The sequence below is a fragment of the Microplitis demolitor genome, chromosome 10 (genome assembly GCF_026212275.2).
Source record: "Microplitis demolitor isolate Queensland-Clemson2020A chromosome 10, iyMicDemo2.1a, whole genome shotgun sequence".
NCBI classification, from domain to species: Eukaryota; Metazoa; Arthropoda; class Insecta; order Hymenoptera; family Braconidae; genus Microplitis; species Microplitis demolitor.
Window position 1 is genome coordinate 5,374,662 of NC_068554.1, and position 14,318 is coordinate 5,388,979.

At 28.4% G+C, this 14,318-nt stretch overlaps 1 protein-coding gene across 5 annotated transcripts in view; it reads right to left on the reverse strand.

Moving 5' to 3' along the window:
* Positions 1-14,318, reverse strand: part of LOC103580322 (fat-like cadherin-related tumor suppressor homolog) — a 195,004-nt gene that overhangs the window by 132,730 nt on the left and 47,956 nt on the right. The gene's annotated exons all lie outside the window — the stretch shown is intronic.

Below are 14,318 nucleotides of genomic sequence, written 5' to 3' on the forward strand. Positions count from 1 at the left end.
AAAGCTTCCAACGGTTGTGTAACTCTAACTGTAAATTTACATATGTACTGTTGCATGCAATGTATTGAGTATGATCACTCATCGGATTTAAATGCATCCAAAACCACATCATCAACAATATTCACGACTTCTAAGCACTTTAGAAACGATAAACCTGTACAAGTTTATTGTTGCTGTCGATAATTACAAATAGGATTCGTATAATTGCCATGCGCTATTGCAATACTAAACTACTCGTATTCATTCCTTTGTTCTGACGCTAGTCTATTTCAGTCTTACGAAACTCTTAGTCGGAATTTCAATTGGATTATCAAACAAATTCCTTTGTTATGTAGTGAGTGATTATCGGCACACATTCAAACATAATTGAGGATTTAATTAAAATTGCTTTGTACGGGTGTTTTAATTTTAATTCCCTCTTTATTTCTTCAGAAAGGACTTTTTAAATTTTTTTGATTTAGTAATCAAAAATTTTGTTGAGTAAGTTTCCAATTAAAATTTGGTTCAAGCAGATTAAATACGAAAACTAAATGTGCTTTTGAATTATATGAGTAATGAGTAGACTTGCGGTGATAAGTAAACATGATTTAATTTTATTATTAAAATTTTAATTAAATGAAAAAATAGACGACTTAAAAAAAATTGAACTCTTTTAATTTAATTCATTACGAAATCGCGGGTACAATTGAAGCAAAAATTTCAGAAAGACTATCAGTGGTATTGTCATATTATGAATAGACGTATTAAAGTAATTAATCTTCTAAATCCAATTGCCGAGTTCCACGGGTTTTCTTGTTCTCGCTATTGTCCAAAAAGGATGTCAACTTCAATCGTTTGTGCGAAAATAAATTTCATCTTTAACGTTTTTTATTTTTACTTCTGCTATTATACTCCCTATCATTTGTCGAGGATTCGGAATTTTATATTCAATAAAGGGTACTTGAATTTGTCAGGGATTTATAAAAAGAAATGTCCTAACATAATTTTATTCTCTATAAATGGTCAGGTTTAATAAAATAAAAATTCTTCAATTTCTGATTATATACCCTCATATATTTTTATAGTTAATATAAGTCCTTTTATTGAATATTAATAGTATATTTTATTTTATAATTTTAGTTTTCTAAATAACATCCAACATTAAGATTTGTATCAATTTTTAAGGAAAGTATAAAAATTTTATAGAATATAGAAAAAGGGCGCGCGTATTTGAATACAATTTAGTTTTTTTTGGTTTCTATTTGAACCAAATTTTCAGTTGCTACAAAAAATATGTTTTTCTCTGAGCGGCCAAAACAAACCGTCCCCAAAAAAAAGTGAAAAAAAAAAATCTTAATTTCCCGCTAAAAAAATCGAAGGTTTTCGAACAATTCGGGAAGTTATTGTTTTATTTTTATTAAAAACAAAAATGAGTACAATAGAATTGCTTATATAAAATAAATAACATATAAAATTTGAATATAGTGAAGAAGTCTATGTTTATATTTTTTTGCGGCTAACAATACATCGATGTTCTAATTAGCAAATGGTCTAACTCCATTTCAGAAAACCCTGCATTTATACGAAAAAAAAGTAATTTAAAATTTTTTTTTCATCTAAAAATCAATTCCATATCTAGTATATGCATAATATTTTTGTCTAGGTTACTCAAATAATATTTTTTCTGCCTATTACTATCTGAAAATTGCATAGAATCACTTTATGAAAAATATTAAGTTAGACAATTTGCTATTTAGAACGTCGATATTGAGTCTATTGAAAAATTCCTGAAAAAATATTTTGAGAAATTCAAAATTGTACAAAAGTGATAACAAGAGTCGTAAATGACGACTCGAAACAATTTTTGATCACATAAAAAATTTTTCCAAATTTTTAGGGTGACCCTGTTTGCCCCCCTTTTCCTTATCTGCATATACCTTTGTACCGCGATGATATTTTCAGAATGAACTCGACTAATTAAATATGTTATGAGAGAATTAAATGAAAATTTCATTATGAAGACAAATATAATAATTAAATTTCTATATGAAATTAACTAAAAGAGAGACGTCTATATTGAATACCAGCTGAAATAATATTTCAGTATAAAATAAAATGAAGATATATTTTTTCAACGATATCTGGTCTAGCGTATCTAAATGTGATATCTAGTGGAAAAAGCATTATTCGCGGTGATGATCATCATTATCATCATCTCGCTAGCTTTGAATCTCTCTAACCACCATCACAGTACTTTTTGAGAGAGTGCGCAACTCGAGCACACCTGTTGAAGGCAACACAGCCGAGAGTGAAATATAAATATGATTATGATAGAAGATAACAACAGCAGCAGCATCAGAAGAAGAAGAAGAAGAAGAAGAAAAAGAAGAAAAAGATGAAGAAGAAGACTTGGCCCAACAAAATGGGGAATGGTTTGAGTATCTTAGGTGAGTCAACACATTTCTCTTTTTTGCTGACTCTCTCTCTATACATATATATATTTATAATAAATATATATAGGTGGGTGTGTTCCTCTGAATACAACTCATTCAATTTTAACGACTTGCAATTTTTCAATGACCTTATTGAAATTTTTCGAGTGGGATAACAGATTATTATTATCATTATTATCTCATGATAAAAATACATTTGAAAATAAAGCACGTATGATTTGTATCATATATGTTTTTGTTTTCTTCCTATTGTGGACTTTTTTCTCAACTTTTTAAGCCCGATGAACATGACATACAGACCACGCAGTTGTAGTCGCGCTCTGAATATTTAAGCGGCTCGCGAGATGACACACAATACTTGAGGGACACGTTCACTAAAAATCCTGTCCCCGGGGTCTCAGTTAAAATCTCAGTACATATTTTATTAATTCTATGTACAAATCATCATATGTGTTGATTCACTCATCAAATTTCCGACGTTTTTATTTAACTTTTTTAATTTAGTACTTTGCTATTATTTTCCAATATCGTGAACACTTCCGTGCTATTGGATTTTAATTTAATATTTTTTTGGTAACCTATGATAAAAATAATGAATTTTAAAATAATAAAATATAAATTGAGATATTTATTACTTAAAATGAAAAATTAATGGAAAATTTCCAGTGGATTTCATTTATTGAGAATTTTATAAATAAAATTAATTGATGGTTTTGCTAGTGAATAAAAAAGCTGTCACTCAATATCAAAGTTAATAATAATAATAATTTTAAATAATAAAATTCAAAATATGAATTAAATTCCAGGTGAATTTTAATCAATAGATGGAAATATGGAAAAAAAAATCAGTTTGTTTCTTGAAATTTTGATAAAGTCAACACTTGGTTGTAAAGTTTCGGTAAATTAAACTTTACATTCAATTCACAAATTAATTAATATCTTTCAGTCAAAATAAAATTGTGTTTTTATTGTTATCAAAACTAGTTACAGATAAATTTACTTTATAGCTTGTAGAAATTTCTACTATTGGATTTCTGAAGCCAAGTAATTGGAAACTCATTCACTAACAAATTTAATATCTATAACTTTACACTAAATAAAGTAAAACAAACAAAAACATTATTTAAATGAAATTGTATAATTAAATGAAATAATAAAAACAAATTACTGAGTTGATGAAAGAAAATAAAATAAATTTGAATATATATTAGAGTGGTCGTTTAAAATTAAATTTTATCAGACACCCCATAAAATGCTTCTTTTTAGTGAAAAAATACGTGGGGAATTTGGTTTTTTCTTTTTAAGTAAAAAAAAGTTTTTCGATGCAATCGCGCTTTTTTTTAAATATCTCATTAAATATGCAGATTAAGGGAAAAAACAATAGGAACAACTTTGTAGGAAATTGAATTTTTGACAAAAAAGGTCATGTTCATTTTTTTTTTTTTTAAATTTGTGTTTATGAAGATATTTTTAAAAAAAAATTTTTAGATTTGAATGCTCAGTTGATAAGATCTAAAAAAGTGTTTTTTAAATATCTTCATAAAGGCACATTTTATAACAAAAACGAACATGACCTTTTTTGTCAAAAATTCAATTTCCTACAAAATTGTTCCTATGATTTTTTTCGTTAACCTGCATATTTCATGAGATATTTATAAAAAACCGTGATTGTATCGAAAGATGAACTTTGATCTGAGGCATGTCTTCTTTTTACTTAAAAAGAAAAAAACCAAATTACCCCCATATTTTTTCACTAAAAAGAAGCTTTTTATGGGGCCTCAGAAAATTTAATTTTTAACGTCCACCAAAATATATATACATACATACATAAACTTAAAAATAATTAAATTTATAAGCCGATTCGTTTCCGTAACGTTCGTTACTGATATAAACAGATAATAAAGATATGATTGCATTAACAACTAACAAGTCTCAATCGATTATTTGATTTCGATAACTGACGCTCCGAAATCCACTCGGAAGAACTCATTTTTTTTTCTTTATTTATATAAAAAAAAAAAAAAAAAAAAAAAAAAAAAGTTCAGAGTAGAAGGCTTTAATTAAACAGACCAATTTACGAGTGGCTAGAGGCATATTTATAAATTTTTTTTTTTTAAGCTCTAAAGAGTACGAAATAAAACACTGCGTCGATTTAAAATTGACTCTCACTTATACACGGTTGATTGGACAAACGGTCAGCGTAATGAATATTTATCAGTCACATTTATCGTATTTTCACTTAAAAGTATCTTTAAGTAATTTAAATAAAATTTATAAGGACGTTATGTGTACATGTGTATTAAAATATTATTATTCTAGATAAATAGACGTAGTTAAGGCTAATGCAATAAATGTTTGATAATTAATAAAAATTCAAGTGGCTGGAACTGTCCATTAGTAATTAGATAAACATATTTATGAGGGTAATTTTTTTTAGTGATCTAGATAACGGTGGAATTTTAAAAAAACAGTAAATTCACATCTCGTTTATATTTAGAGCCGGCAATATAATCTTCTACAAGTACTAAGAGCAAAGTTCGACGGTTGACCAAGCAAATGGACGCATCTCCATCTAGTCTAGTCTAGTTGGCGTATCAAGACCCTGTAACTTGCTAAAGTTGCAAACTAGTTTCAGCAGTTGTAAAGCAGAAAATTGTCTGAAGCAGACAAATATCCGTTTTTGTTTTTATTGTTTTACAAAAATTTTATTCCTTTATTTGTTTGTTTGACGATAAATTACTTTTTTTATGACTAATTTTGGTCGTTAAAATTCACTGCCGTAAAATGGATGATGATAAAAAATTTTTAAAAATTAGGGAGAGGAATAGAAATTTTTTGAATAGTCAGTCCTAAAAAGCCAATACATTTTTTTTGAAACTGTATCACAAATGAGTTTTCTGCTTAAGGTCGTAGTCTGATAACTCACGCCATCTTTCATGCCTATTTTTGGAGGCCTTTTTTTTGAGAAAAAACAAATAAAGTTTTGAATTTTTGATATTTTTTTAGTCACATCTTAAGGTTATAAAAATATTTTTTTTTTTTTTTTGAAGAAATGGCAAAGTTGGCGCCTCAAAAAAAAAAAAAAAAAAGCGCGAGGATGGCCCAGGTAATTTGGGGACAACTGAAATAAAAAATTCTTGAATATTCTTAATCTATAGATATGTCGTTCTGGTCGGAACTAGAATTATGAAATTTTATCGAAAAATAACAAAATGGCGGACTTTTAAAAAATGACTTTTCTCAAGAAAATAGGCATGAAAAACGGCACGAGTTACCAGACACCTTAAATTCATAAGAGAATTACTAGTTAAGTTGTATTAAAAATATAAAATAAAATAATTTCTCGAATTTTTCGAAAGCTTCATTTTGCCCGGAATTGAGAAAAAATTTTTTTTATAGCATTTGAAAATTTGTAAGAGGAAAAATCCCAAAATTTTCTATAGTAAAATAAAAAAAATGAATTTCCGGAACTCAGTTTTCCGGTTTCTCTTCTACAATAAATATTTATTTATTTATTTTACCATAATATTTAGATATGAAACAATTAATTGAAATTAAAGTAATCGAGAGCATCGAACAATATTTAAATTAAAAACATTTTCATTTGAAATAACAAAGGTCGTAATTTAATAAATTGGTTTATTTATTTTATATATAAAAATAATGAATTTAAAATTTGTATCTGGTAAATGAAAGAGTATTTTCACCTGGTTGATTACAAATTTCAATTTTGTATTAAACAGTCAACAGTATAATTAAAAAAAAAAAATTAACATTGGAATTATATTATATCCATACAGGTAATAACATATTTTGAATCGTACTCGAGTGGATACGTTTAATTCAACTGGAATGGTTTTAATGGAAAACGTGAATCTAATTTTCGGAATGGAAAATATTATTTCATCATTATAATTATTATCACCATTATTGCAAAAATATTTAAATATACATATTTAATAATTTATCAAAAGGAAATATTTATTCAACGAGAAAATAATTAATATTTTTTTTGTATCTCATGTTTACAAATATATTCCCTTCACTATTTCGGAACAAAACAATATCAGGATAAATGTCAACGTCAAATACGTGCTGAATAATCTGTTTCAAAATTTATTTTCTTATAAATATTATACTACATATATTATATTTAAATTTATATCGTAAATTTCTAATTTTTATTTTAACTAATTGCTGAGTAGTCAAAAAAATACAGAAAAAATTAGAATTAAAATTTCGTACATTTACGCGGTTTTTCGAATAGAAAATTGGAAATATTTGAAAAAAATTCTGTAAGAATTACAGTTTCCACTAGTAGCTTCAGGATTTTATTAAAAATTTAAATAATAGTTAATCTGAAACTGTAAAACACTACTGAAAATTTCATTCAATAAAATTACTTTTTGAAACTGTAATTTTCACATAATTTTTGAAAATTTTTCCAGTTTTCTATTCGAAGCGCCGCGTTACTACATAAGACTGAAATTTTTGTTTTTCTATTTTTCTGTGAAAAACTAAAATTAATGAAACACTTCTCCTCAAGATTCATTAATTGAATATGTACCTAAAGATCGGAACGTTTTTCGCGGAAAAAAAAATAAAAAAACAGATGGAAAAGTAAAAAATCTACTGGATCAAGATTTCTGAAATATTTCGAATGAATGCTAGTATGTCAGCCTTTCAGCAATCCAATCACATGAAATTTTTTTATTTTCACTGCGCAAAGAACATTTCGATCTTCAGGTAAATAATTGATTTGTATAAAAATAAAATTTTTCAAATTTTCGTTTACTTTTTCTAAAAAACCATCGACTATTTTTCTGTCTTGTCGCTACAATAGTCCAAACCATTGCAATCTTTAAAAATTCATATACGAAAAATTTTCAACTCGTTGACAATTAAAATATTTTCTATAAATTCTTGCAGCAAAATTCAATCCTTCTGAATAAAAAATAAATCAAATTTTCCATCTCTAGTCAATCAAAATTTCGATGTAGTCGGACATGAATTTAAACCAACAGTCAGTCAAAGTTCGTAATTTTTTGATTACCACATTAGAAAGCCTTTAACTCGTCATAAAATAACATATTTAATTTTATATATTTGTCTCTAATAGCCATTAAATATTTAAAAGTGTCAGAAAATGAATCAAAATCTCCGCCCGTCACTCACAGGAATGTCTCATCTTTGAAACATCATAAAATGTTACAAAAATTTTATGTTTTCCTCTGACGCCATTCAAATGAAATCATAAAATGCAAATTTTGTAAATTTTATTTACTCAACTATTTCATCGTGTCTAGTTCCCTCTATTTGTTGACTATGATATTTAACAGAAAGTCGAATTTATTAGTGAGCAATTAAAAAAAAAAATAAATTAAGTTTGTCAATAGTGTCAAGACTGTCAACGTCTTTTAAAAAAATAACAAGCCAGCGTCATCATATCTCAACTCTCACTCTTACTGAAACTCTCCTCATCGTCGGAGACTGTAGAGACGTATCCACTTGGGTGGATCGGCAAACTCGGGGCCAGCTACACTTTATACTATAGCTGCTCCTCCACGAGGTTAATCGCTACTTGACCTAATTTTATTCACATGCCTTAATGTGCCACATAGAACAATGCTTCTCGGGCGTGATATTATAATGAAAACTCTAGTTAATCCGCTCTATCTCTATCTCTATATCTATTTCTGTCTCGATCTCAATCTCTATTTCTGTCTCTGTCTCTTTTCTATGTGCGCATTATTTTTTTTATAATTAAATCTCCATTAGATTATAAATTTCACTCCAGACTTAATAATTTTGTCAAATTATGCATTATTAATTTTTTATTTAATAAAAAACTAATTAACTCAATTCAATTATTAATTAAATTTATAAATAACTGATTAAATTTAATTACTTAATTAAAATAACTTTTAAAAAATTTAGATAATAGATAAACAAAATTAATTTTTTGGTTATGATAACAAGTTTAATAAAAAAAAATAGTTGATAAATTAGGTGTGCGAATATAAGGAAAAGAGGGAATCGAGTAGAGCTCGTTCCACGGCACGGAGAGTACCAACTGAGAACCCAGAACTACACGTTGTCGGGTCAACGTTCTTTCCAAGTGCATTGCCTTGGAGGGATGTGGATGTAAATGTGGATGGCACACTGAGGAGTGTGTACAGTGTAAGCCAGTACAGTGTAAACTTGTATTCGAAAAGGAAAGAGTAAAGAGTAAAGAACAGGATAAATTAAGAGGAGAGAGGGTTAATCGACGTGCAGTCGTGCAAGGAAAGGAGCATCAAGGAGAGGCTGCTGATGATCAAGGAGGTAACACACAAAGGAACCACTATAGTAACTGAAGAATTTAAAAAAAAATAATACTGATAATATTACAAACTTTCATGAAACCTGCACAGAAACAAAGGATTTCTTGGCAAGAATAATTTTTTGTTGTGAAATGAAGGCAAAAGTTATCTTAGAACTAAAAAAAATTTCTTGCGCCAAAAAGTTTTTTCTTGCATGGTAGGAAACACATGGCGTTCAACACAATACTGGTATAGTTTCTAAACAGATACTAAAATAGTATGTGAAATATTCCAAGACAGTATTGTAACGAGTCCCAGAAGTATGGCGTTATTTACTATACTGTGTAAAACTGGAACTATTGTATTCCTCACACGTATGCATAGCAAGCATGGCAAAACAACATGGTCCTGAGACCCATACTACAATGTCGAGGGCACAATGCTACGTTTTTCCCGCCATAACTTTTGGCATGCCAATCGATGTATACTATCGTATCACTGTCAAAACAATATAGATGTCGTTGGACTAGGTTTATCTGCCAAAAGCATTGTGGATATGGCAACGAAGCCTGGGTCTGACGGCCATAATGACATTGCGGCGATCACGACAACTATCGCCATGGCGCATTGCAATACATTGTTACTATTCCCGCAATGGTCGAATCATCTAAACATACAATTTTACAAAGTATAGAAATCTTCGATACTTCATAGTATGGCGTTCACGTCCATACTGGCATAGTGATATCTGCAAAATATTTTTTACCATGTGGATAAAGAAAATTTTCGTTTTGCAAAAAATTTCTTAGAGTCCATTTAAAACTTCGAAATGGGAGACATTTCTGGAAAATTGGTGGAAATTTTGTTGAAGGTCTATGATGTTACCCACAATCACTCCCCAAAATAAAAAAGTCATCATTCCAGGAGTTAATGAGAAAAAAAATAAAAACATATTTTTTGCAAATATTGCATAAAAAACAAAAAATTTGTGAAAAACTTTCAAACCAAAGTTGTAGAGAAAATACTAGAGCAAATAAAAATTTTTTTAGGGCGAGCAAAAATTTTTCGCACCAAGAAATGTGCAATATGTAATAATGATAAGATGGATTCATGTGTAAGCGAATAATTGCAACGCCCAATGGGCCAACTGCCTCAACAATTTTCAATGATGCGTTTTACTGCTGATGCTGACAACCTGAAACTCGTCATCGTTTGTTTCGAATGCATTTTTTGTCCAAAAAAAAAATAAAAATACTATGTGAGTACAAGGGATAATCTCATGGATTTTATGACGGCTGGATAAAATGAACAAACCGTGGATTGTATAAATTACAATCTCTGTGTTTTACGTTTTTAAATTTAAATAAGAAATATTATTTTACATATGGAGGAAAGAAAATTGTAAGTAATGACAATTAAAAACTGTCAGATAAATTTATATTATGCTAAATTAACGCTTAGTACTTTCACTTTTAGATGCAGGTATGAAATACGGGTAGACGTTAAACCCGACGTCATTTAAGTGGATAGTAGTTTTAGTAGTTTTTTAAAACCGTTAGTGTTCTCAATTTCATTTTCTTGGCTCCCATGTGTGATATTTTATAGTATGTTATATACTGTATTATATTAGCCGAGCATGTGCAGTGAAATGTTTTACGGGCTGATATAAATGACGAACCGGTGAATTTTAGATAAAATTTTGTTAACCGATATGTCGGCAAAATGCCAAGGTGAAGTTAATTGAGGTTGTTAAAATTTAACGCGATTATTTTCTACACTTGACAAGAGTTATCGGTGTATTTCATTCTTATTTAATATAAAGTTGGTATGCTGCACGTTAAGATAGCTCTTAGTTGGTTTTATTGTTAGACTTCCATTTTGTTTCTGATCAAATTAAAACTCTAGATAATTAATAAATTTGTTTTTTTTTTTAATAATTTCAAGCTATGACCTGTCTACTTAATTGTATTTCACAAGTGGAAAATGTTAAATATATAATTGTACTCATTCATTAAATTTAAATTAATTAATTAGTTAATTATTCATTTGTGTGAATGAGACTAGTACTTATTCATATTTATTAAGGGGGGTCTCATTATTTTTTCTCGCACTCGAGGGGACGAACGGAACTGTCTTTGTTGCACTTGTATAGTTAATGGAGACTTTGTCCAAATTTTTTTCGCGATCGAATAGAAAATTTCCAATAAATAGAACCGAGCAACTGCTCAAAAAAAAAAATGCGTAAAAAAAATTCATTCCAAAAAGATTTCGAAAAAGTTCCGCATGTAGAATTTCTGAACATGAGACAGATTAGAACTTCCAATGGAACTTTTTTAGAACGTTAGTAATTGTGATGGTTAAAAAAAAGTTTTTGAGCATATTTAGAGTAACAAAAGAACGTTCTTGGAACTTTTTTGGATTTTTTTATGGACATACCAAAAAAATTCTAAAATCACCACTTTTGACTTTTTATGAACTGAAAAAGACGTTCCAAAAACATTCCAAAATTACTACTTCTGCATCTTTTGTAGAATAAAGACGTTCTAGAAACATGCAAAAATAGTTCAAAAATCACTACTTTTGAATTTTTTATAGAATAAAAAAAAACGTCCATCAAAAATTCCAAAAAAGTTTCAACAACCTCTTTTTTCGACTTTAAATTTGCTTATAAATACTTTTTTTTCACACTAAAATTACTAACGTTTCACAAAAGTCCTATTCGAAGTTCTAATCTGTCTCATGTTTATAAGTTCCACATGCGGAACTTTTTTGGAATCTTTTTGAAACGAATTTTTTTTACACGGGGAATTCACTCTGCAGATTTTATACAGCGCGCACATAATTTTACTTTAAATATTTTATCAATGAATTTGATTCCTTTTGCCTGATCTTTAGGAGATCTTAAGACATGACCTTAGAAAAAGTTACAAGATAAATAATAGCCTTTATATTGTTATCATTATTGATAAATTTCATGGAAATACTTAATTCATATTTTGTTACAAAAGTAATCAAAGTTTTTGACTAAAAAAAAATTCAATCCAACCTTAATCCATTGTGTAAAAGTTAAAAATTGAGTACAATTTTTAACGTCAAAGCTTTTTGACTCGTTAGTTTTTCAAGACAAGTACAAAAATGTATCGCTTTGGGTGTTTGCACTCGTGAAATATCTCATATTACTAATGGATTACATTACTCAAACGAAGTTTACACAGTGTATATTTATATTTCCACATATATACACAAGCAAACATTTATTTACACATATAGTAAAGCTACGGATAATGACTATCCTGTGAACCGACGCGAAAACTTTCATCTCGTTCAATCATTTGAAACACTGAATCTGTTCGTTATAAACATGACACGTGATATCAACACAGCGACCGTAAAACTTTAAAAGAATGAGCGTACAAAATCTAAATAAAACAAACTATGAAAGTTTTACTTTCAGCTATAAATATGTCTTATATTAAGAAACATTTCAACAATATCATCTTATACTCAACACTTGGTATCAATTGTAATAATGATAATCATAATAATTATTTGCCAATTAAATTTAATCCGAGTATTATATATTCGTGTACTTAGACCGGGTATAATTTATCCGTACAATATGTTTATGCAAATTTATAGTGATTAGAATATAACAGAGGAATATTTAAATTTGGTATCATCTTCAATAAAATATATATTATATATTCATACAGAGCAACATGGGGTTAAACGAGTCACCATTTCTGAAAGAAGTGATTTTTTTTTTTAGCAAAAACGTGTAGTTACGGGTTGTAATAGAAGGGTGGGATAAATTGATCAGTTTACGCAATAGGGGCACTAAAATTTTTAGTTAAAGGGATTATTAACTATTATTAGTACAGTCGACTACCCGCTGTAAACTTGTCCTTCATAAGCCTCTTCCCCTTAATCGAGAGTTACTGAGCCGAAACAGCTTCCCCACTTAGCCACTTTTTGAGTTTCGTACCAGACATCCCGTTATAAGCCTTCGTTAAAATTCTCTAAATTATAAACTAACACTAGCAACAAAATATCTAAAGAAATTATGAAAATTTACTATCGATGTTTCGCGGAGAATAATTTAATCATTATTAAGTAAAATATTATTTATTGTTCATAGTTGTAATCATTAATTACAATTAAAGCTTCTGTTACAATTTAAAAGTTTTATTGATCATTATGTTGATCAATAAAATTATTATTATCATTACTATAATTAATACCGTTGTCATTATAATTTTTTGCATTACAATTATTATTAGTGTAAAAAGATAAGTATTTATTTTAACGCTATAAGCACTAGAAAAATTGGGATAGTGACGTATGTAACAAAACGTAAATATGACGTTTAAAGTCATATAAAATAAAACAGGCTTATAACGAGTAGTCGAGAACAAAACTAAACGCACGGTAGGGAAGACTAAAATTACAAGAACAATTTACCCTACGACCCCTAGACCAGGCTTATAACGGGTAGTTGACTGAAGTCTAAAATATAATGGGATAAATTAGTCACTTTGATAGCATGACTGAAATTTTTAGTGATAAAAATTTTATTCTTAAAAGGGTTCGTTACTTTGTTAAAGGGAGAACTAAAACAAAACTTAAGTGCGATATGAATTTTTAACTCCTAAAAAGGAAAAATTTCTTTATGTAAAATGGTGTTTCATTTTACCCCAGGTTCATCTATATATATGTATATACATTTATAATTTTATACAAGTTTAATAACAAAATGAGAAGCATATTATGTATGATTTCGGTGACAGTTATTTTAAATGACAGAATTCTAATTAAGTCCCTCTTTAAGTGGCTTTTCTTGACGGTTTTCTATTTCATAATAACTTTAAATGAGATTTTCTTCACTCAACTCCAAACATATATATATATATATATATATATATATATATTTTTATAAAGGTTGTACGTACTTGAAATAATTACGTAATGCATTACTAAGTCTAACACAATTACATAATGTTAACACTTGAAACACAATGTTGTATTTCAAGACAAATATTATTTTAATAAATAGAAAAAAAAGTTTTTTTTTGTAATATTTAAAAATAATCTGTCGCCTGTTATCTATAGTCTGGTGTTTGTTTATGTTTTTTAGGGCAACTAAGCTAAATTGTTTATTGAAGTGTCATTGAATTTGAAATTCAATAAAGCAATCGTCTGGTTATCTTTTATAGCAATTCTCATCAGAAGACTATTATATCGTACACTCGTATTGACTAACCGGTTTGACATCTTTTCTTATTTAGTGTCGACAATGACTCATCGGTGGATGTCACACGTGGTTTTAAATCAGACAAGATCGAGTATATTTAACCGTATAACCGAGCAGCTCTTTAACCTCTGCTCGCTAATTTTTTTTATTATTTCATCTATTTAGCGATGGTCTACAATAATTGTAGTTCGAGACAATTTATCATGCGTACATAGATGTAATTAATGCCGAGTTAATTTAAAATTGCATAGATACAATACTACGCAGAGAAGATATTATCGTTTGAGATGCTATGGTGTCATACACTAAGAGAAAAAAAATCTTTTCGAATCA